At 50.5% G+C, this 23,762-nt stretch overlaps 1 protein-coding gene across 1 annotated transcript in view; it reads right to left on the reverse strand.

Annotated features, from left to right (window-relative positions):
• The window catches only part of NEK6 (NIMA related kinase 6), an 83,264-nt gene extending 74,584 nt beyond the window's left edge, over positions 1 to 8,680 (reverse strand). Inside the window, exon 1 of the mRNA XM_081238386.1 lies at positions 8,541 to 8,680. The gene's annotated coding sequence lies outside the window, so the exon portion shown is untranslated. The remainder of the gene's footprint in view (positions 1 to 8,540) is intronic.
• Between the last annotated feature and the right edge of the window lie 15,082 nt (positions 8,681 to 23,762).

Here is a 23,762-nt window from a genome sequence, read left to right on the forward strand (position 1 = left end):
TTTCCCATCCCACGGCCCCACCTACCCACTCACCCTGTGGGCGACCTGCCCTTCACCCCAGCCTTCTCAGGCCTCCAGGCCTCCAGCACCTTGCCTGGCAAATCTCATGTCTCCCTCAAGGCTGGGGAGTCCCTCCCTCCTGGAAGCCCTCCCACTTCCCCAGAGAGTGAGTCCCAAAGGGTGCCTGCTGCAAACTGTTCACAAGCACCTACAACGGGGTCATGACACAACTTCTGCAGCTACCAGGTGGTGGGTGGGACCATTAGAGGGTCTCTGTGCCAGCTCCCAGCATAATGCCTGACTCAGAATGTCAGGATGTATTTCTTGAGTGAATGAGTGGACAGATGACCGCATAGCAGCCAGCAAGGGCATATCTGGTGAACAGAATGGAGTGCACTTAACCCAAACAACAGTGAATGGTCTGTGTTTCCGCACTGAACTGTTCACCCACATTCTGGGCCCAGGTGCCATGAACCCGAGCCTTGGCCTGAAAGTTGGGAGAAGGATCTGATTTCAGCCACAGAACAGCCACAGCCTGCGTGGGAGACCTTAGGCTGGTCACAGTCTTTCTGTGGGCCTCATTCTCCCTATCTGTAAAGTGGGAGGCTTTTAAGCTTTTATTTTTAAGCATCAGAAACTTTTCTTTTTTTTTTAATTTATTTTTTATTTTTTATTTTTGGCTGTGTTGGGTCTTCCTTGCTGTGCGCGGGCTTTCTCTAGTTGTGGTGAGCGGGGACTACTCTTTGTCACGGTGCACGGGCTTCTCATTGCAGTGGCTTCTCTTGTTGAGGAGCAGGGGCTCTAGGTGCGCGGGCTTCAGTAGTTGTGGCTCGTGGGCTCTAGAGGGCGGGCTCAGTCGTTGTGGAGCACGGGCTTAGTTGCTCCGCGGCATGTGGGATCTTCCCGGACCAGGGCTCGAACGTGTGTCTGCTGCATTGGCAGGTGGGTTCTTAACCACTGCGCCATCAGGAAAGCCCAGAGGGAAGGGATGTGGGAACAGATGTATATGTATGACTGATTCACTTTGTTATAAAGCAGAAACTAATAAAAAATAAAAACAATTTAAAAAAAAGGAAAGCCCAGAAACTTTTTTTTTTTTTTTTAAAGGTCAGACTTTATTTTATTACCCAGATTCGATTTTTATTTCCTGGTAATTATTATTATTATTATTATTACTTTTAAAGAAGTTGTTGGGGGTAGGAGTTTATTAATTAATTTATTTATTTTTGCTGTGTTGGGTCTTGGTTTCTGTGTGTGGGCTTTCTCTAGTTGTGGCAAGCTGGGGCCACTCTTCATCGCAGTGCGTGGGCCTCTCACCGTTGCGGCCTCTCTTGTTGCGGAGCACAGGCTCCAGACGTGCAGGCTCAGTAGTTGTGGCTCACGGGCCTTGCTCCGTGGCATGTGGGATCCTCCCAGACCAGGGCTCAAACCCGTGTCCCCTGCATTAGCAGGCAGATTCTCAACCACTGTGCCACCAGGGAAGCCCCAGAAACTTTTCTTATAAAAATTTTTTTTCCAAATAAAATTAACCATTTTAAAGTAAAAATTAAGGGGCATTTAGTACATTCCCAATGTTGTGTAACCACAACCTCTACCTGGTTCCAAAACATTTTCATCATCCCAGAAGGAAACCCTGTACCCATTAAGCAGCTTCTCCCCATTCTCCCCTCCCCCACACCCCTGATAACCACCAACCTCCTTTTTGTCTCTAAGGATTTATAGATTCTGAACGTTTCGTATAAGAACCTTTCTTAAAATGACACCTGAGCAAAACCTCCTTATATAAAAGAGGAAAGAGGAGAAGGGCCGAGGCTGAAGACGGTAGGTTTATCTCTTCCCCTCCCCCTTCAGGGAGCTGACATCCCCCATCCTTAATGGCCTTTCAGGGAAGGCTCTGATCCCAGACCCTTTCTTTTTAGAGTTCTAATCCTAAACTTGGGTTTCTAAGGCAAATCACGCCAAACAGTGCCCGAGAATCAAGGGCCTTGAGCCTGGCGTTACTGGCCCACTTGCCAGATGAGCAAGTAGAGGCTGGGCCCACATGAAGCCCTAGCCTGAGCTGACTGCTGGGGAGGTGCTGGATTCAAAGATCTCCAGAGCCCGCTGATGCTCTCCCCTCACCACACACACCAAGGCGGGGTCTCAGATGTGAAGAGCTGGCCAAAAGCCCACAGAAGCTACCTCACGACAGCAGCCAGTCCCGGGGGACAAAGATCTCTCCTCTCCCTCAGGGAAGACAAGCCAGCCTGAGGGAGCCCCAGTAGCTTAGGGGGCGCCAAACACGCACAGACTCCCTCAGCCCTCACTGTGCAGAATCTGTGAGGACCCTGTCGGTGGAGAGGGCCACCTGCTCACTTCCAACCAAGAACCTCCTGCCCCCGGCCCAGGTCTGCGACAGCCGCTCCATCAGCACAGACCTCTGATGGGGCCAGTGCTGTGTAAATAATTAACAAAACATCTGCCCTGCTTAATAACACACCGTGGCTGACACAGCTCTCGGGGCCTCCCGAGACCCTTCAACTCCAAGAGAATGCACCAAAAACTTATAAGGCTCACGTTCCTCTCCGTGGGGCTGGTGGGGGGGCAGGGTAGACAGGAAAGCAAAATACTGATTTCTAAACATTTCCCTGAGATGCCCAGGGCTACCCTGACATTTAAATCTTGCCTCTTGGGACTTCCCTGGTGGCGCAGTGGTTAAGAATCCGCCTGCCAATGAAGGGGACATGGGTTCGAGCCCTGGTCTGGAAAGATCCCACATGCCGTGGAGCCACTAAGCCCGTGCGCCGCGACTACTGAGCCCGCGTGCCACAACTACTGAAGCCCACGTGCCACAACTACTGAAGCCTGCGCGCCTAGAGACCGTGCTCCGCAACGAAGAGTTCAGTTCCAACGGCCTGAGTAGCTCCCACTTGCTGCAGCTAGAGAATGCCCGTGAGCAGCAATGAAGACCCAATGCAGCCAAAAATAAATAAATAAATTTATTTAAAAAAAGAAAAAATCCTGCCTCTTTCCAAATTGTCATTGTCTCCTCCACTCTATTTTGAGGGTCATGGTCATAGAAAAGTGCTTCAGGGGCACCTACCTGGAGGGGCCCCCGACACCCCCTTTTAACCTTGTTTCGGGCCTCAAGATACAAGGGCACTGAAAATGCTCCTGACAAAGAGATGATCTTCCCAGCCCTGTGACCCTCGGTAATTAAATAGTTCCTAGTCTCTCATCAAGCTCTTATGAGGTGTTACCCACATGCTGAGCATTTTGTATGCATTATTTTATTTAGTTCTTCCCTCACGCTTTATGAGGTCATAATACTGCTCCTGTTTTCTGGATGAGGAAACAGGCTCCCAGAGGTGAATGACTTTTTCACAAGTGGCAGGTCTGGGCCTCCCACCTCACTCATTTGGGTTGTGGGTGAGTGCCTTCCCCTCTCTGGGCCTCAGGTTCCATCCTGTAAAATGGGCATGCAGCTCTTCTGTGGATGGTGAGCCTACCGAATCCCTCATTTGCAGCTTGGACTGATCAGAGCTGAGGGTGGTTTATATAGTAACTCTGTCCCTTTGCAGGTCTCTTCCCGACAATCCCCAATTTCAAAGACTTTGGGGACAATGAGGAAAAGAGAGGGCAGGCCTTGGGGAAAGGGGCGGAGTACAAATTCCACCTCCACTGCCCACGTGCTGTGATAACGGGCCTGAGGGACTAAACCCAGTGGCCTCAACTACAACTCAGGGACCACAAATTCCACCTCCACTGCCTACATGCTGTGATAACGGGCCTGAAGGACTAAACCCAGTGGCCTCAACTACAACTCAGGGACCTCGGAACATTCTCCTTAAACAGCTCTCGGCTCTCCATTCACTAGGATCAAGCACTGCCCCCTCCCCCAGCGTAATTTTGAAGTGTGAGGGTTAAACAACTCCGGGAAACGCAGGCCCTGCAGGCTCTCATTGGCAGCCTCCCTCCCCCTTCCCTTGTCGGAATTCCTTCACACTCTATGGAATTCTTACATAAAGCCCCTTTTTCTTTTCTGTGAGGTCACCATCATGCAGATGTCTAAGAGAAAGAAAGACTGGCTCCACACGGATCAAGGCCGTTGGAACTGAACGCATTTCAGATCCCAGCTGGCCACCTTTCAATTCTGCAGGCCCCTCATCCAGCCTCCCCCACCCCCCAAAACAGAGCCAGCCACAGTGTTGAGTCGGGTTTGGGGTGCAGTGATCCTGCTGGTAGATGCCGAGAAGGCCTGGCTAGAAGACCCGGCCTTTGCCACCAGACCACCCGAGAAGTTGTCTGTGGAAAAATCCAGAATTGGAGACAACGGCAGAGGTTATGTATGAGGGTTTGTTTCCACACAAGTAAGTCTTGTTAGAGGGACAGATGTCAAAACGCTAGATCACTCTCCAAGTTCAAGTTCCCAAATTAAACGTCACAGGAAATTACACCACCAACTGATTTGCCCCAATGTCAGCTCCTGTCTGAGGAGGCCGTTGGTCTATTTCAGTTTTGGCCAAAGGAAGGGGCTGTGTGTATGCCACCCAGCTCAGATAGGGATGGATGAAGCCACTGGCCTGACTTTTTTCTCTTTAAGTTAACATTTTCCCAAAAGGCTATCTTGTCACTACCCAAGAATCAGAAGTGAGAAAACAGGCAAATAGCAAAAGCCACCGAGGGTCTTTGGCCAAGCGTGGCCATCCTTCACCTTTCAAAGCAAATTCACAGACACCCACGGGTGCCAGACCACCCAGACAACCCCTCACTCCACGAGCACCCTTTCCCCAGAGCTCCAAGTTCTGACCACCATCTGAGGCGATGGCCAAGGAAAGGCCCATGGCATGGGCAAAACAGTTTCCTAAGAATGATGTCAGCAAAAAAAAAAAAAAAGAGAGAGAGAGATAAAAATGTAGAAACAAGGACTATTTTTACCTCCCCAAATCACAGGCCAGACGGGAGAGAAATCCATCAATGCCAGAAATGCGGCTGGGCCTTCGCACAAGATCTATTATTTCACACCTTAAATTAACGCATCTCAAAGCAATTTGCAAATGTTCATCAATTTGCAGAACATACTTGGAAGGGAGAGAAATACCTTTTCTTTTCAACACCAAAGGACGCTCGCAGGAGCACCCCACACCCAAAACCACACAGGTCTTCGCACACAACATTCCTTTCTAGTACAGTGTAGTATAAACCGTGATGTAAATGGAAATGAACGGGGAAAAGAGACAGGCACAGGACTGAAATGGTAAGTAAGTGACAAGAAGCCTACGTAGAAATGACGCTGTTGTCAGATATTCAGAATTGAGAGTCAGGCCCCGTGGAGGTAACTGCCCATCATCAGGGGTCAGGACGCCGGGTTCTTCCTGAGGGCAGTGTCCTAGGTTGCTTCCACCCCACACAAGCCTGGAGGTGCCAACCCGTATGCAATCTCGGATGACTCACCAGGGGCCTCCACTCTCCACCCTCTACCTCCCTGGCTTGGTCTGACCCAAGAAGGGGAAGGGAATATTCTTCTCTTTTTGACAACTGTTTTTGACACTTCCCTTCTGAAACCAATTTTTGGCACTTTGAGAGGAAAGAAAAAATGTGAACTGTGGCCCTTTCTATCTGACAGCTCTGGTTCCTCTGCACCAGAGGGGCAAGTGTGGACGAGGAAGGATGGTAGTGCCTTCAGGAAGACCTCTCCCAGAAGTCTGGAGCCCAGCAAAGAACCCAGCATGTCTTAATCCACAGCAGGACAAAGGCAGACAGCCCTGGTTTAAAGTTAAGAACTTCAACTCTGGAATCAGAGATGTGGGTTTGGCTCCTGACTTTGCCATTTGCCAGTTTATGACCCTGCCCAAGTTACTTAACTTCATCTTCCTCTCTGTAAGATCAGGATAACAACCCCGAACATTCGCACTGTGCCAGACACATGGTACACAGCCACTGTGACCTTCCAGGATCGGTGGAGAGACTATGGGCTCTGCTCAGTCAAGCCTGGGTTCAAATCCAAGATCAACCGTATATTATCATGTGATCTTCACGATTTAATCGCTCTGTGCCCTAGTGCCCTCACCTGTAAAAGGGGCATCATGATTGTTCCCATCTCATGACGTTGGTGAGTGGATTGAGTGAAATAAGGCAATTAAAGCTTTTAGTACCGTGCCTGGCACATGGAATACCCTCCATAAATGGTGGCCATTAGCCATGGTGCATAACTTTCATAAAATTGTGCACATTTCATCGCTTAGCCTCAGTTTTCTCATCTGTAAAATGGAGATAATAACCCCTACCTCACAGTGAAAATTAACTAAGTGTATGTACGTTTAAAGCACTCAGCACCCAGTCCGTGCACCTTCAGAAGGCAAATCCTGGTGCAATGGAAAGAGGATGGGCTTGAAGTCAGGCAGGTGACAGGATTCTGCTTCCACCTCCTCTCTGTGGTCCCAGGACACGGCTCGAACTCTCTGAGCCTTAATTTCCTTGTGTGTATAAACCCAGAAGCCATGCTCCACAGCCTGACTTTTGGGAGGACTGTGGCACCCAAAACAGTGCCCGGCACACAGTCGGTGCTCCATAAATGTGAATTCCCTTCCCCTGCTCCTTCCTTGCTTGAAGCCTCCAGAAGTGCCATCTGGCAAAGCCAGGAGCTCTGTTTCTTGAACCCTGAACGGCCCTCTACCCAGACCAACCTGGGCTGCTGCTTAAGTCTGAGACTTTATTTTGCGGAGGTAGAAACTACTTTTTAGTCATTTCCGAAGCAGACGGGACGGCAGAGGCTGACAAACCGCAGGGACCATTTTAAATCCTGGGCCTTTCTTCTGGGAAGTTAGGCAAGAACCTTCCCAAATGTTTGCCCGTGGGGCTCTCTGCCAGGGAGTGACTCATCCACAGCTCCCCACAGGCATATTTTATTTGGGGGTGGGGGATTGAGGGAGGGCCTGGCCTTACTGGGGGAGGGGAGGCAGCATTTCCAGCACACCCAGAGGTGGGTTTGGTTTTTTTTTTTTTCATTTTTTAGGACAAAAAAGAAAAAGAATGTGGGTCTTTTTTGTTTCCTTCCAGGTTTTGTTTGCTAAAAGAAGACATCCAAAGTTCACTCAGTAAGCTGCTGCGTGGGGAACAGGCGCTTTCAGCCGGCTCTGCATCCCTTTCAATGAAATTCTTCTTCCATTAACGCCACGGTTTTTAAAACGTCCCTCCAAGGTTCGCCTGCGCACACACTGAGCTCCTAAGACGACATGTTCCCCTCAGAAAGGCAAGCCAAATTTTGACAATCCAGAGGAACTAGGGAGCTCCAGAGATTCTAAAGTTTGCCTTAAAGCAATTCACACTTTCGACTGCAGAGATTTTCAACGTTTATAAAGCACACCAAAAACTGTCAGTTAAAACTTCAAGGACAGACCTCGGAAGACAGTGTCCCAAGCCTGCTGTGATCAATTTGTTACTGTCTTGGGGGCTCACACTTGGAGCCCAGGCTCGATACAAATAAATCAGATGAATATCTATCTACTGAGTAAGGCAGGCAGAGAGACACCCCCAGATACACAGACAAGTGTCCCTGGACCCCTGGTCTCCCCAGGGTCAGCCCCACCCTGGGCCTGGGGAAAGGGTTAAAATTCACCAGGGCCAGAGAGGGGCAAGAACAAAGCCAGGGGACACAGAAGAGTTTTTGGGAAAATTGAATACAGGTCCTCCAGTGCCAGGCCAAGAGGCTCCACCAGGCCCAGCGCAGCCCCAGCCCAGTCTGGAGCCCCATGGAGGGTCCGCCAGTGGTCCTGCTCAGGCCCAGCTGGGCTCTGCGATCTGACCTCTGGCCTCTCATTCACCAAAGAAAACCCAGCACCCACAGGGTGCCCACACCAGGCCTGCTTCTCTCCACGGGTTCCCCTGACATCCGGGGAAGCGGCGGGCACATCACGCAGTAGGCCTGGTGGGCGCAAAGGGGGGCCCTCAGCCTCCATAGCAAACATACTCGCATGCTCCTGTACACAAATTACACATTCACATCCACATGTGTACACTTTTGCCTTCAAGGGCTCATAAATACACACAAAAATCACTTGTGAACACTCCCACGTGTGCGCGCGCACACATACACCCAGAATCCACACATTCTCGGTCACAAAAATGAGAACCCACATGAAGCGCCTGGCACATAGTAAACACTCAATAAATGGCTAAGTGGGAGCCATGCTCGCTTGCCCCGCACTCACTCACACCAAACTCCACCACCCCACCACCCCGACGCTCCGAGGTGCACACGCACCAACGCGGCCACAGGCACGCGCACACTCCTGCGAACACACCAGGAGGGACAGATGGACACGCCGCCCACGCACGCTCGGACGCACGGCCGGGGACACACTCAGACTCGCACGCTCACGCGCGTCCCGACCTCCCGCGTGCACACCCGCCCGCTGTCCCCCGCGGAGCCTCGGGCGCGTGCGCGGGCACGCGCGCCCCGCTCGGCCCGAGAGTGGGTGACTGCCCCGCGGCCGGGCCTCCGCCCCTTCCCCGGCCCGCGCCGGCCCGATCCGGTCGGGCCCCGGCCCCAAGCCACTCACCGGCTCGCGGGCGGGCTCGGCTGCCGTAGGGAGGACCGGCGCACGGTCGGCGGGAGCGGTGGGTCCCACACGAGTTGGCGGCGCCGCAGCTGCACGATCGTCCGCTGGGTTCCGCCGCCGCCTGCGCGGGCCCGCGCGCGCGCTCCCGCCCCTCCCCGCCGCGGGGCCGCGCCGCCCCCTGCGCTCGTGCGCGCTGCCGCCACGCAGGCTTGGGGGGCGCCCGGGCGGCGCCCTCACCGAATCCGGATCCCCTCACTCTCCCAAGCCCACTTAGCCGAGGACCCCTCCCCATTTCAAAGCTGGGGAAACTGAGGCCCAGATCACACAGCGAGTCAGGTCCAGCATCTCCCCTTCTTCTCGGGCTCTAGACACTTAGGGTCTGCAGTCAGTCAACCCCGTGGACCCCTCCCACGCATCTTTGGATACCCATCACCTAACTTTGCTTCCGTCACAGCCCTGGAGATTCTGAAATCGGTTAATCAACAAGCGTTTATTTTGCGCCTGCTGAATGCGGGCACTGAAGTGGGCTCCAAGGGTATCTCGCTGTGGTGAAGGCACTTCTCTCTGCCCTCAGAGGGCCAACATCTCCTCATCTGGAGCTCCCCACTTCCTGTACACCCCAAGACCACTAAGAATCAATGTGCAGAGGTTTCTGGAAGAAGTAAGACTCTGCTAATGAATGCTTAACACCCCCTCGAAGGAGACAGAGTCTGTATGGGTGCCCAAAGGCAGCAGCTCAGTTCCCTGCTTCACTTCCTAGAGGGACCCCACCCCCCAAAAGGGGACGCTCCTGGCCCAGACAGTTCCTGTTTCCACACTCGCTGCTTTTCCTCTACATGCAAAACTGTGCTGTGTCCCGCAGGAAGGCAGGAACCAGGGACTGATGCTGGCTGCCTGCCAGCTGTTCAGCTTGGTCACCGTGCTGGGCACAGGGGGATACCCACTGGGCCTGTTTGCCCAATGAATGGACATGTTTCAGCTGGCTCGGATCTCTGATAATCATGACACCAACTGAACACCCACTGTGTGCCAGGCTCATGGCTTCACACTCTGCCTGCCTGGTGCTGTTCAGTCCCACAGCCATTATTTGAAGGAGACTTTATGCTGCTTTCGTGCCCATTTTACAGATGGGGTAAATGAGGCCTAGAACTGAAGCTTAGAGAAATAAATTCTCTTGCCCAAAGTCACCCAGCTGGTAAGTGGTTGAGCTAGAAACTGGACCGCGGATGATCTGATTCCTGTGCCTGTGTGCTTAATCTAGGATGTGAACAGTATGGTTCTGTGCTGCTGATACAAGAAGGGGCAGACAGGGCAGCAGCCCATCCAGAGGAGCCAGCCCTTCTACAAAGCGACAGGGATGAAATGGATCATTTTGCAAATTGGTTAGCCGTTAGTTGGGGATCTGATTACAGCCTCACCTCACATGATATGCTTCACAATAAATGCCAGATAGATTGAACAGTTAAATATAAAAAATAAACATTGCATAAAACAAGAGAAAGTAATAGAAGTTCTGAGATTGTGTGGCAGTCTTACTCGTAGGTGGGTGATATTGGCTATATTCGTGCAGGAAACATTCATTCATTCATTCATTCATTCACTCGACACATAGAGCACCTTCTATGGGTCAGATGCTAGTCTAGGCACTGGGTTATAGTCATGAACAAAATACAGCCCAGACTCTCTTGGGGCTTCAATCTGGGGGTGGGAGGTGGGGGAAAAGAAAAGTATCTGGCATGGCAAGGAAAATAGGTTTGGTGGAGAAAATAAAGCAAAGAGGGGGGAGGAAAGCACCCCAGGGGTGTTGGTTTTTGGGTTTTTTTGCGGTACGCAGGCCTCTCACTGTTGTGGCGTCTCCCGTTGCGGAGCACAGGCTCTGGACGCGCAGGCCCAGCGGCCATGGCTCACGGGCCCAGCTGCTCCGCGGCATGTGGGATCTTCCCGGACCGGGGCATGAACCCGCGTCCCCTGCATCAGCAGGCAGACTCTCAACCACTGCGACAGCAGGGAAGCCCCAACCGGGGGTGCTTTTTCATAGAGAGTGCTGGGAGAAGGCCTCTCTGAAGAGCTGACATTTGAACAGAGGGCTGTATGAGGGAGTGAGGGAAGAGGTCCTCTGTGTATAGGACAGGTTCGTGCTCCAAGAACCATTCTAGTACGCTACAGAGCAAAAACCTGAAATTCCTTTTTGAAGGAAACTTTGGGAGCAGCACCAGACCACTGAGGAAAGAAACACTGGGACACCCACGCATGTCTGTATAAGAATCTACCATTTGTACAGCCTGTTCCCGGCCTCACAGAGCCCCTGTAACAGGTACTCCCAGTGTCCTCATTTGCCATTTAGGAAACTGAGGCTCAGAGAGGTCAAGAAGTGTGCCACAGGTCACACAGCCAACCACCATCAGCAGAGATGGGTCTGGCTGCAGGCCAACTGTTGGCTGCTGCTGAGTGTTAGGGGACTGAAGAAGTCCTGGCCGCCTTCCCTCCCTCTGGGACTATAATTCAGGAACAGGAGGGCCTAGGGCTGTAGGCTTCTAGAGACAGGAGGCTGCAGCAGCAGGACTTGAGGGGTTGTGGGGGAATCATCCCCACCCTGTTTTCCTGGCCTTCCTCTTCCTCACCTCCTACTTACTTCCCACTGGCCTGGTCCCAGCCCCTGGTGACATGCTGGGGGAAAAACCAGGTTAAACTCTGCCCAGAGACACTCCAAGTGCCCCACACTACCCTCACTACCCCGGCCACGGCACCGGTAGGTAGAGAGAAATGGTACAATGCAACCTGAGCCCCACTCAACTTTTGTTTTTAACACAAAGGATTTTTCTGTGAGTCCCCAAATGAGTCACTGTTAAGAGGTGCTTTGCAAACCGACTCCCAGAATTAGAATCAACAGCCCCCCACACACAATGCCTGACACTCCCTCCCACGGAGTTTGTGAATCTGGTCTAGGAGAAAGGCTCTCTGTTCACCCCCGAGGGTTTCAGGATTAAGCCTGTGTCGTTTCATTATCTCTCTGCATTAGGGGAAGAGAAACTACTCTTGCTGGGTGCCTTCTCCATGCCGGGTGCCTTCTCCATGCCGGGCTCTGCATTCTCCCAGCATCCCTCGAGGTGGGGGTCAGGATTTCTGTTTTACAGATAAAGAAGCTGAGGCTCAGAGAAGGATGCTGGTTTGGACCTGGGTTTACCCAAAGCTTATATTGTTGTCAGTATTTGGGGGGAGTGGTAGTGGGGGGAGAGGGAGCCATAAAGTACTAGGATCACACCAGGTTCTTTGAAGCCCCTTTGTCCAAAATGTCCTCTTGCCAGCTTCCCAATGGTGGGCATTTTGGGGGGATGGTCTGGGTTTTCCCAGGAACACTTGTTTGTTCTTATCGTCTGAGTGTGATTATTAATAGCACTCCTTTTCACTTCAAAAGTGTCTTGATTTATTTGATAAACTTTAGGGTCACCCTGTTTGCTTGCAAAGGTCACTGCATGGGGGGATTCAGATTTTACTTTATGAAATACAGGCCTCTTGTCTGCTGGGCTCCTCTCCACCTCCTGATGTCTGTCTGTGTATCTGACCAAGAACTTTCACAAGAGTTTATGGGGATTTTCAGGAACAGCAACCCCAGCTGGCTGCGAAGGGAGTCAGGACTGCAGTCAGGGCTCCCTTCCACCCCAGCTCTGCCCTTCGCTCCCTGTGTGACCCTGGGGCAGTTTCTTGACTGGCAAAATGCGACCTTGACCTTTTAGGATTTCCCGTTGCTCGGTGCGTGCTGGAAAACCAACTGAACGTTTTGGTGAGGACTGGGAATGCAGGAAGCATCACTCCCCTCCATGCCATCATATGGCTGACTTTTTAAAATAGCAAACCTTATTTTTAGCTAGTTTAATTTTTTTAAGATTTATTAATTTTTTTTGAATAAATAAATGCCCACAGTTGCCCACAGGTCAAAGTTCAAAGGTGCAGGAAAAAAATGGTGAAAATTTCCTTTCCACCCCGATCCCCAGCCACCTCCTTCTTTTCCCTGGAGGGAACGAGCATTGCCAAGCACACTCTGCTCCCAGACAGTGTGTTTTTTTTTGTGTGTGTGTGTGTATATATACATGTGTGTGTATTTTTTCTTCTCTTCTTTTTCATGCAAATGATAGCATCTGATCTACAATGCTATACAACTTGTGTTTCCTTCACTTCTTGGAGACTACTTCCTATCACTCCATAAAGAACTATTTCCTTGGGCTTCCTTGGTGGCACAGTGGTTGAGGATCTGCCTGCTGATGCAGGGGACATGGGTTTGTGCCCCAGTCTGGGAAGATCCCACATGCCGCGGAGCGGCTGGGCCCGTGACCCATGGCCGCTGAGCCTGTGCGTCCGGAGCCTGTGCTCCACAACGGGAGAGGCCACAACAGTGAGAGGCCCGCGTACGGCAAAAAAAAAAAAAAAAAAAAAAAGAACTGTTTCTTTTTCTATGACTGTATAATATTTCAAAATATTTGCATTTAATCCACGTTTAGCAAGCACCTTCGCTGTGTACTGTTCTAAGCACTGTGGGATAGGACAGAACTTTCAGCCATGGTCCCTGCCCTCAGGGACTTACGGTCTGATTGGGGAACAAGAAAAACAGAAAACATTGGAGGGGCATAGAAGAGCAATTTCTCCAATGGCCCCGATGTTCATTTGTGAGGTTTGGCTTTGGGGCTAATTTTTCTTTTTTATTATTCTCAGCTCCAGAGGTGCGTTGGATGGATGAAAGAGCCCAGACATGGGTTCTTTTGAAACTTGAAAACTCAGCTGTGTGTGTTCAGGCAATCCACTTCTTCATTCTGAGCCTCAGTTTGCTCATCTGTAAAATGGGGACAGTCAGTCTCTATCACAGGATGACAGGGGTCACATGAAATTGTATTCCTGAAAATGCTTGGTGAAGAGTTAAGTGCTGTGCTCCTAGGCTGGAAGATCTGGGGAAGCTAAGACGATGCTCTAAGGAATGGTACATTAAGTGCAAGGTGTCAGGGCTCTTCTGCCCAGAGGGAATCATCTTGTAAGGTTTTCACGCTTTGCTGATCCTGTGATAACTGCTAAACAGTTATCTCCTCCAGCCTTTGGCAGCCTTAGTCGCCAACTTTGAGTCTGCTAGAGGCTTGACCTGGTAGACACCCCCACCCAGGAGGCCCCGGGATGTGGGAACAACACAAGTTAACTGTCTACAGTTAAGGTGGTGGTGGAGGGGGACTTTGGGGATTATCATTCCAGATGGGACTGGCTCAAGGGCATGCAGACAGGAAGAGGCAGAGATGCACCCAGTGATGTTGCTACATCCCTGCAGGTCCTGCCACCAAACCTCCAATACTTGGTGTTTCAATGAACAGATTCAAACCCTAACTCGTAATGAGCACCAAGAACTGTGCCTTTCATGTATGTTCTCTTAACTGACCTCCTCCACTACAGTTTGAGGTAGTGATGCCCATTTGCCCATTTTGCAGATGAGCAAACTGAGACTCAGAGACTGTTGATACTAAATTAACAAAGGAGTGGGTGCTCTGTCAGTCCCTGCTAGGAACACTCAAAACCACTGCACCCCTATGTAAAAGGGTTGGCATTTGTGGCTGCCGAGAGGCATCAGATCTGGAGATGGGGGACTGTGGAAATGTTATTTTGGCCTCCGAAGGATTTTCATAAGCTCACAAAACACTGGGACTTTGGCCCTGCTTTGCTTTCTGGATGCCTGTTCTCTCCTGATATTGAGCTGAGTGAGACTGTCTGGCTGTGGCTTCTTTTCTCTCCTCCCTGGGGGAGGGGTGGTGATGGATCCTCCTGGGCCTTGTGCAGCTGCCCGGAGCCTGACACAGGGGAGACATGAGATTCATGGTGTGACTGGAAGTCCTTGCATGCCCAGGACAGTTCTGGTCTATGCCTCCTGTCTCAGCATCAGTGGTAGTGTCCCCTTTCACTCTCAAAAGTGTCCTGTATTGGACAATAAGTTATATGGCCACCCTGTTATTCATGTCAAATAAAACAATATCTTGCCAAGTGAATAAATAACTGATCATCTCAGTCGGGCACTGAGTCAAGCCCTTGTGTAGTCAACTCATTGGCTCTGTGTGTGACATGGGTGTCAATGTCTGGATGAGAGAGTTTACAGATGAGAAAACTAACATGGTTAACCAGTTTGTCTAAAACACAATTTAAGGGGGCATCTGATGGGTCCAGAATTCTGCTTTGAACTGAGTCAGCAGGGTCCCATGCTGGCCATATTTCTCTCCGAGGCATCCAGGTGTCTACCTGGCTTTGGGGGCCAAGTGAGGGGTCCAACTGCCCTTCCTGAAACTCCTGGGACATGGGGCTAAAGTGAGTCTCCTCTGGGCCTGAGGCCTCCCCTGTGCCCACCACGGGGCTGGATGCTCTCAGAGCAGATGGAGGCTGGGAGACCTCTGGATTTAGGGCTGATGACACCATCCATCCATCGACCCCAGATACCCCAAATGAGGGAAGTGCTCTGAAGGAGGAGATGGGCCTTTGGTTGTTAGGTTTCCCAGCCCTGCCCCTGGCTTTCTGGGAATGGGTGTAATTTTTCCAGGCATCAGGACATGCCAGGATTGTGCTGGGGGCAAGGGGTGGAGGGACCAGATGGAGGCTGGTGGCTGGCAAAACGGGAACGGGAGCAAGGAGGAAGAGGGCAGCGGCGGGAATCAGAAAAGGCTTGATTAGGTTTCTCTGAGGAGGGGCTTGCACTGCCACTCCCTCCCCCCAGCCCCAAAGCAGCCCTCTGTGCCAGAAGTGGGAGCAGAGAAGGTCTAACCCATCATTGGGAAAGAAAATGCATTCTCCCTCATTCCGTGATAGTCTGAGGCACTTGGTCCAGGGTGGCCATTGCTGTTTTGGGGTGATTCCCCTGAGGCAGGATGTATGGGTAGAGAGGTGCATCGGAGGAGAGGCAGTGAGTTCTGGGGGCTCCAGAACCCCTGAATAAGGAGCTGTGTTTGGCCACTGCTCAGCTCAGAGCTGCAGGCTTTGGGTTCTGAGCCGAGTTGCTCAGGCCGACCTGGGCAAGGTAGCCACTTTGACCCCACACGTTCTGCCTGAAGCCAGTTGCCAAATACCACAACCCAAGCTCTGCAATCAGCCCCCAGAGCTGGGCTGGGGCCAAGGCCCTCGGCAAAAGCTCAGCCCTGGAGCCGATCAGACCAGGCTTCGAAGTCTGCTTTGCCACCTACTAGCAGCACAGCCCTGGAAGAAGCTACCTCACCAGCCAGAGCCTCAGTGTCCTCACTGGGAAACTTTCTCACCAGGTTAGGATGAGATGAAGATACCAAGCCAGCTCCTGGCTGAAAAGAATATCAGTATCAACTGTTTATCAGGCTCAGAAACTAGCACTTTACATTTTACAATTGTCATTTCTTTTAATCATCCCAACAAGCCAGTGAGATGGGCGCCAGGGTTACCTCCCTTTGCACAACTCATCCAGCTGGGTGTTTGCCTCAGTTTCTCTGCCTGACAAAACAGGCTCAAAGAGGTCACATGGCTCGCCCAAGCTCACACAGTGGGGAAATAGTGAAGCTGTAATTTATAAATGATATGCAGATACATTTCACTGGTACAGCTAGCTCCAGGGTCTCATCTGTAAAATAAGCATAATGATACCATGAGTCACTTCCTACTTCCGGCAAATCCCATACTATATGCCTTTACTAGAAACAAAAAAAATCCCTTAGTAGTGTTTGCCAATTTCCATGGTGTAAAGTACTCCCAGCACAGCTGACTTAAACCTATCAACAACTGTTCTGGAATTCCCAAATATTTAACAACCTGCTCTTATTTAACAGTTAGCTCTCACCAGCCAGTGCAAACCAGCTTTCATACGTCACTGGGTCCTATTATCCCCCCCTTAGGCCCTGTAAAGGGGTGGTCCTAGTCTCAGTGCTTTAAGGTTCCATTTTCCTTTGCTAGGAAAGAAGGAAGGCAGCCAGCCCGTACTGAGTACCTACTGTGTGCCAGGAGCTATGGCACTGCATCCAAACCTAGAACTTCCTTTAATCTCTACAATAACCCTTCAATGATCCCCATTTAATAGGTGAGAAAACTGAGGCTCACAAAGGTAACATCTACTGGCCACGGTCACGCAGAAAGTAAATGGCAGATTGACATGTATACACTATTGATACTATGTATAAAATAGATGAGAACCTTCTGTAGAGCACAGGGAACTCTACTCAATGATTTGTGGTGACCTAAATGGGAAGGAAATCCAAAAAAGAGGGGATATATGTGTACGTATAGCTGATTCACTTCGCTGTACAGTAGAAACTCACACAACATGGTAAAGCAACTATACTCCAATAAAAAATGTTAAAAAAGAAAAAAAAACAGTAAATGGCAGAGTCAGTCTGCCTGACAAGACTCCACCTGAGCAGGCTGCGTCTTGGGAGCTCTGGGTCTGACATGAGCAAGTCCTGGCCCTTTCTGGGTTTCAGTTTCCCCATCTGTAAGAAGGAGTTGGACAAATCAATTTCTAACCATCCTTTCTGGACTAAATGAGTCATCATTTTAAGATTCCAAGAGCAGAGCTGGGTGAGGGTGAGTGCTTATACATCCATGGAAATAACATATCTCTAAAGGGAAGGGTTTTGCTTGTTAACGGGGGAGAGGTGTGCGAGAGGGGCGCATTTCCAACTGTGCCTGGGACCCATGTACTTGGAGGTGGTGTGTTGCTGCAGAACCAGCCTGGATTTGAACTCCAGCACCTCCACTTCCTGGCTGTGTGACCGTGGGCTACTGGCTTCACCTCTCTGATGGGTCCTGCAAGTAGTCTTCCCTGTTGTTCTGGAAGCCTAAGGGGCCATGAAGGGTCCCCGATGTGCAAACTTCTGCACCAGGTAGACGTGGAAACGTCCCTCTACCTTCACAAACCATCACAAGTCCTTTCCTTTTCTGGCCCTCATCTCCCCAAGTGGATTGAGCAAAAGCCAACCCTCTTTTCTCCCTGGCCTGGAAGCCCAGAGCAGCTGAAAGGGGATGGGAAAGCCTGAGGTTTCTCTTTCCAGCGAAGGCAGAAGCCAAGCCCCACCTCCCACCCCCCGCACACACACCCCCGTCTGGGCCCACCTCCCTCTGGCCTGCACCGGCTGGTTGGTCTTCTCAGATTTCTGAAAGCCTCTGTTCCCAGAGGAGGCATTAAGGCTGGAGGAATGCAGACCCGGGTGTGCCGCGCTGAGGGGGCTGTGAGGGAAGCTGTCTGGGGGAGAGCCGCCCACCCCCAGCCCCGCCAGCTGCATCCCAGCCCCCACCAGAGAGGAAGAGAGAGGAAGCGGAAAGGACAGGAGTACAGCAGGCTCTCAGAGGAGTTCAGGATTCCTGCATGGGGAGGGGTGGGGAGTCGGGAGGGCCCAGACTACTTGCAGAGTATGAAGGCACTGGTGAGTCTGGGGGGGTGCGATGACCGTGGACAGGGTCCCGGTGCAAGGGCGCTGTTGCTGAGGATGATGGAAGGGGAAGGATATTCTCTGAGCGATGATTGTTTTCTGAGCATCGTAAAGCTCTTTACCTGCAGAGCCCAGCTGTAACGGGGCCTTCCTGCTCCCAACCCAAGAGCAGGCTCAGCAGGGAGTCACAGCCAAGAAGAAAACGAAGCAACTAACCAGCAAGCAAATGCATGAGATTAAAAAAAAAAATCATCCAACTCAAATCCAATTCCCAAACCGCTGCAAAGAGGAGCAGCTCTTTACTGAAGTTCTTCTGGAACACTGGCAAGGGGAACGAAACTAATCAGCACGTCCTGCAGAAAAACGTCCTAAAGCCAGCGTGAGACCTCACGCCCTCCCCTCACGGTGCCCGCTCCTGCCTCACCTCCCCTCTGTAGCTCATTCTCCATTTCGGCCTCTCCTCTCATCGCCAGGGTCATAGATTCCAGTTTCCGTAGGACATACCAGGCTCATGGCTGTTTATTACTAATAGTGCCCTCCTTCCTTCCCACTCCCCACTGACCTCCAGCTTCAGCAAAGGCCCTGCCGCTGAGCAGACTGGCAAGCAGAGGACACCCATAGAAGGCGAGGGAGGGAGCGAGACTCTTACCCGAAGTGTCCTCGTTTATTCTACACAATATCGACCTCGCCAATCAAGTCCACATTCTAGAGATGAGGAAATGAAGGCCCAGAACTTAACTCTTGCTCAAAGTCAAAGATCCAGGACATCCCAAAATTGAGACTCAAACTTGGCTCTGCCTGAGTTCAAATCCCTCACGTTTCCCACGAGGTCAGGTAGCGTGGCAGGTCGGAGAGGATCAGCTTGGCACTCTCTTAATTTCCAAGGGAGAAATCAACAAGCTTCCTCATGCTGGCTATGGAGACCCTGAGGCCCAGAGAGGGTTTGTGCCTTACTCAAGATCACACAGTACATAAGCAGCAGAGCTTGTGCTAGAACCAGGCCCCTTATTCCCAAAGCATCCCTGAGTTTTTCCTGAGCAGACAGGGGGCCTCAGTGACACTCTGGGGCCCTTGACTGAGCCTCTCCTCCTAGCCCACGCTTGTTGGACCCTCTCCCAGGAGAATGGAGCCAGACCCCAAGCAACGCCGCTGCCCCAAGTAGATGTCATGGGCCTGGGATGGGAGGAGTGTACAGACCCTGGAAACTCCCACGGCTGTGCCCATTCATCAGGGTCACAGGCATGGAATGCCACATCAGAAGTATCCTAAATGAAAAGAAAAAAAAGAAAGAAGTATCCTAACTGTGTCACCCGAACTTAGTTTGGTATTCAAGACCCTCTCTTCTCCCCACCCCGCATGTGCATCTTACGCTCCAGCCATATGGTTCTAGGCATACCCTGCTTTTTCTGGTCCTCAGGCCTTAGCACATGCTGTTCCCACTGCTTGGAGTGCCCTTATTTCCCACATGTCTGAAGAATTTTTATCCATCAGGACCCAAATCAAATGTCCCTTCCCAGGGCATTCACAATCACACTGATCGGTCTTATGGATTGTTTACAGCCAGTGTCCTCCTTTCTGATTGGCCAGTGACCATGCCAAGCAGGTTGTTAAGTATTTAGACTCTCCCCCGCGAACTCTCCTTTCCACCTCCTGGCTGTATTGTGCAGCCCTCTGCTGCAGCCCTTGTCCCACTGGCTGGCTTGGTTCTGCCTCCTGCCTAGACCATGAGCTTCTGCAGGGCAGGAGCCATGACTGGTCCATCACAGTATCTCCCCAGGGCTACACCAGTACCCAGGCAGGTGTGCTAACAGTTTGGACACAGGGTCTGCTCTTGGAGCTGGAGGGCCACCAGGAAACCTTAAACAGCTCTCATTCTTGATGGGAAGCACTTCCTATGGGCTCACCCCTTCCATCTGATGAGTATTGGTCCCAGATGGAGAGACCAAAGCACAGTGAGATGAAGAAACTTAGCCAAGTAAGTGATAGGACTGGGATTTTGGGGGGAGGGTCAGGGGAAGTCACAGGGGTCAGCACATCTGGAGTGCAATGGATGAGCCTCACCCTGGGAAAGCCACCTTCATGACCATGGTATCTCTTCTGCCAGGTAAGTTGGGGACTGGGATTTGAACCCAGGTTTCAATCTACAGTCTCTGCTCTCTCCATGCAGTCTCTGAATCCCAGGCAGCCCTGTTTGGAGAAGGGCAATCTCAGCTTGGGGAACTCTGCCCCCGCCTGCCAGACCCCTGCTCAGGAGAGTGAGTGAACGCAGACTTACTCCACCCACCTGCGGGGCCCCTGGCCGGGAGGACCACATGAGATGGGTTGAACCTTTGCCCTCAGCCTCCCTTCTCAGGCCTCCAAGGGCAAGCCTGGTCTTTGGCTGCCCTTAGCAGCCATTCCAGATAAGGATACTAGGAAGCAGTTCTGCAAAAGATGTGGGACTTTCCAAGACAAACCAAAAAGAGAAGACACGAATGACCCTCCCACAGGGTCACATTAGCCCTGACCACTTAGGTCCTCTCTGCCCCAGATATCACCCACATGTCTGACTCTTTGTAACTCTCAAGGGGACTTGAAGGTGGCTTGGTGGAACCAGCCCCAAGCCTGGAGTCATGACATCTGGGTTCAAATCTTGGCCCCAGGGCTGAACTTGCCCTGTGACCTTGGCAAGCCACTTGACCTTTTTGACCCTTGCTGGCTTTGTAAATAAAGGGATTGTTGGAAAAATTAAATGGAATAATAAGTACAAGTGCCTAGCGTGGGGCTGAAGTTCCCTCTACAAATGGGGATTGAATTGGAGTCTGAAATGTCCCTGTTCCTCCAGAGAAAGTCCCTTGTTTCCTTCCCTGCCAGTCTTGGTAATCTACAAATTCTCCAGATATGATCAGCACGCCTCCTTGCCTTAACACAATCTGGTTTGACCTTCATGCTCCGTGGGTGGGGAAAGCACAGTCTCTGCTTTCCTCTTCTGTCCAGAGCCCTCTCCTTTTGACCCACCTAGGGAGGCCCTGGGCCTCTCTTAGATGAGATTATTGCTCCGAAGAAAGTCCCTGTACTATGAAAACCATAGAAATCGGAATCTTGTCACCTCCACCTCCAAGTGGTTTGAACTATTAATAATTTTTCAGAATTCGGCTGAGCTGCAAACCCAATATATGAAAGTTCCAATTTACTGAACACAAAAGTCATGCCTGAGGATTCACTGCTGGGTTCCTTTAAGTAGTCAGTTCTCCCGTGCTGTAAATGGGTCTCCCTTGATAGAATTTCAATCTACACACGACTTCTCAGATGCTTCCATGGAGCCAGATCAAGTTGGGTCTACCTGTTCGATGTTCTAGAAGTCACCTGAGCAGGCATTTCAACTGGAAGCTTCTACCCTGAGCTTCATAGATCACGAAGCCAGCTCACATCCAAAATCTCACCTATAACAGACAGCAGAAGCTTACTGCGTCCATTTTCCAGTCTGAGAAATGGAGGCCCACAGGGTAGAAGGGGTTCACCTCAATTGCTGTGTGGGGTTAGGGCCGATCAGGACTAGAGTGACTTTTCCCGGTGTCCCTGAGCACTCTCAAATCTTAAGGCAGAGTTTTTAACCTTTCCTTCCCTGGTGATTTCTCTCCTCCTGGCTCCCTGTAACCAACAATGTGAAGTCCCAGTTTCTGAGGACGACAGCCTCGTGTCCTGGCATCTACTGACTTCTCCAGCCCCACTTCCGGTGTTCCCTTTGTGTTCTAGCTTCACAGGACATCCTTCTGGTCCCTGCATGTGACTTAGAATTGTTGCCCATGTCAACCCCTCTGCCTCAAAGCTGCTGACGTGGATGGGGATGGCGGGATGACGTGGATGGGGATGGCGGATAAAAGTCATAAATGGGTGAGTGTGCACTAGGGCTGGACTAGGATGAAGCACCCGAGATGCTCAAGGTGCAAAATGTAAGAAGATGGTTCCTCAATAAGTTCAACATAGATTAGCATATGGCCCAGCAAATTCCACTCCTAGGTATAAACCCAAAAGTACTGAAAACAGGGGTTCAAACAAAAACTTGTCCATGACTGTTTATAGCAGCAGTATTCACAATAGCACAAGGTGGAAAAAATTAAAATGTTCATCAACAGATGAGTGGGTAAGCAAAATGTGATACATCCACATAATGGAATATTATGTGGCCATGGCCATAAAAAGGAATAGAGTAGTGGTATATGCTACAACGTGGTTGAACCTTGAAAACTTTATGCTAAATAAAAGAAGCCAGTCACAAGTGGCCACATATTGTATGATCCCATTTATGTAAAATGTCCAGAATGGGGAAATCCATAGAGACAAAAAAAAAAATTAGTGGTTGCAAGGGGCTGCACAATGGAGAAATGGGGAAAGATTACTAATAGATATGGGGTTCCCTTTTGGAGTGATGGGAATGTTCTGGAACTAGATAGTGGTGATGGTTCCACAACATTGTGAAGGTACTAAAAACCACTGAATTGTACGCTTTAAAATGGTTTTAATGGTAAATTGTATGTAAGGAAGAATCACTTGTGGGTGCCAACCTGCGCTTGCATGCCCCGAGGGTGACTGCCTTCTCACATTTTGTGCCCTGGTTGCCTCACTCTAACCCTGGTCCTGGTGTCCACAGCCTCCCCCATGGATGAGAGAATTCTGTTTGCATGTAACTTCTCCTCTGCCCACCACTTCCCTGGAGAATCCTTTCTTTTGGCAGTTCAGTTCATGGGCTGATGCAGAATCAGGACATTTGGTAAAAAGAGGCAGAGATAGAGAATTAAGAACAGGAATTGTTTGAGAACAGCCAAGAAATACTTAATGAAGGGAAGAAAAATTATAGAGAAAGGAAGTGGAGAGGGAAGAGACAACTCACCAGGCTCAGTATTTTAAACGGCTTTATTGAGATACAATTCTCATACCATACAACTTACCCATTCAAAGTGTACAACGCAGGGACTTCCCTGGTGGTGCTGTGGTTAAGAGTCTGCCTGCCAATGCAGGGGACACGGGTTCGAGCCCTGGTCCGGGAAGATCCCACAAGCCCAGAGCAACTAAGCCTGCAAGCTACAACTACTGAAGCCCGCGCACCTAGAGCCTGTGCTCTGCAATAAGAGAAGCCACCGCGATGAGAAGCCCACTCACTGCCACAAAGAGTAGCCCCCGCTCACTGCAACTAGAGAAAGCCCGCGCACAACAATGAAGACCCAACACAACCAAAAATAAATAAGTAAATAAATAAATTTATAAAAAGTGTAGAAGTCAGTGGTTTTGAGTATTCAAAGGGTACCAATTTCAGGTTATAAGAAGAGTAAATTCTGTGGATCTAAAGTACAGCATGGTGACTGTAGTTAATAATACTGTATTATATACTTGAAAGTTGCTAAGAGAATAGATCTTAAAAATTTTCACCACAAACACACACACATGATAACTAGGTGAAGTGATGTGTGTGTTAACTAACTTTGTTGTGGTAATCATTTCACAACATATACATATATCAAGTCATCTCATTGTACTTTAAACTTACATAATGTTAAATGCCAATTATATCTCAGTAAAGCTGGAAATGAAACACATCCACAATCTGGTTTTTAGAATAGTCACAGATATGTAAACTTATCAGCACAGTCAATTTTAGGACATTTTTTAATCACCAAAAGAGAAACCATCCTCCCCTCCCCAAGCCCTTGGCCGCTGCATCAGGGACTCAGTGTTCATGCCTACAGGGATGAGGAATCTCTGGAAGGAGGGGGTGAGCCTAAACCAGGAAGCAGCATGACAGCAAAAGGCCCTGTGCAGTCATGGGTGGAGGGGTGTTTGGTTGGAC

The sequence above is a fragment of the Mesoplodon bidens genome (genome assembly GCF_964165515.1).
Source record: "Mesoplodon bidens genome assembly, chromosome: 6".
NCBI lineage: Eukaryota > Metazoa > Chordata > Mammalia > Artiodactyla > Ziphiidae > Mesoplodon > Mesoplodon bidens.